We start from the raw sequence: 1,247 nt of genomic DNA, 5'->3' as shown, positions 1-1,247 counted from the left end.
AGGCGCCGCCCACACTTGTTCCTTTTTTAAAAAAACTTTAGGAATAAGATTAGTTGCATTTTACTTATTTGAATTATGATCATTTGACTAAATCCTCATACCTGGAAGACACAGTGCAGTTTATATATATAAATATATATACATATATATATGTATGTGTATAAAAAAATATGTGTGCATATAAAAATATATGTGTGAGTGTATATATATGTATGTGTATATATGTGTGTGTATAAAAAATATATGTATATATGTGTGTGTATAAAAAATGTGTGAATGTGTATATATATATATATATATATATAAATAAGATAGCATAGTTAAATTAGCATACTAGGCATTCTATCTGTCTCTCTTTATTGGTTTCAGTGTCTTTCTAAAGTATACTATAGTTGTTCATCTGACCTGTTTCCTGATAAGTAGGAGGACTCTTCTTCTGTCCCACTACATTTTCTTAGAAAGGCTAACACATAATGACATATCAAGAATAAAGATCAGAAACTGAGGAACTAGGGCCTACATTAACACACACAAGAGCCATCAACCTTTTTCTTCCTTTGGGGTTCATTTCCCAGTCTAGCTTCAACTTTGAGGTTTACTTGCTAAAATACAAAAAGTTAAGCCAAGTGCAGTGGTTCACACTTGTACATCCTAGCACTTTAGGAAGCCAAGGTGGGAGATTACTTGAGGCCAGGAGTTTAAAACTGGCAAGAGCAAGACCCCATCTCTACTAAAAATAGAAAAATTAGCTGGGCATAATAGCTCTCACCTGTAGTCCCAGCTACTCAGGGGGCTGAGGGAGGAGGATTGAGTGGGCCCAGGAGTATGAGATTGCAGTGACCTATGATGCCATGTACCCTACCCTGGTCAACAGGGAAGCCCTATCTCAAAAAAAAAAAAAAAAAATTAACTTAAAAAATGTACTGAAATTCAGTATTGCTACAGATGGGATTAACCAGAAAGACACTCTTTGTTATTGCTAATATAAATTTCCTAGAAATTTGATGTGTTCTTCCTCCTGGATAGTAAACCAAAAGATACAGTATTATCAGCTGTTAAATTAGTCAAAGTCCACATAAAAATATTTCTTCATGCTTTGCTTACTGTATATTAGTATTTGACCAGACTATATATCTAAAATGTTTAAAAATGTAATAAAATTCTTGAAAAAAAATTCTAGCATAAATTATAAACTCTCCAGAGTAATAAAAGTCTAGCAGTATCTTTTCATAATAGCTTACTACAGA

The sequence above is a fragment of the Otolemur garnettii genome, unplaced genomic scaffold, assembly GCF_000181295.1.
Source record: "Otolemur garnettii isolate 467f Iridium unplaced genomic scaffold, OtoGar3 scaffold00005, whole genome shotgun sequence".
In the NCBI taxonomy this organism is placed as follows: Eukaryota; Metazoa; Chordata; class Mammalia; order Primates; family Galagidae; genus Otolemur; species Otolemur garnettii.
This window is presented reverse-complemented; position numbering follows the sequence as displayed.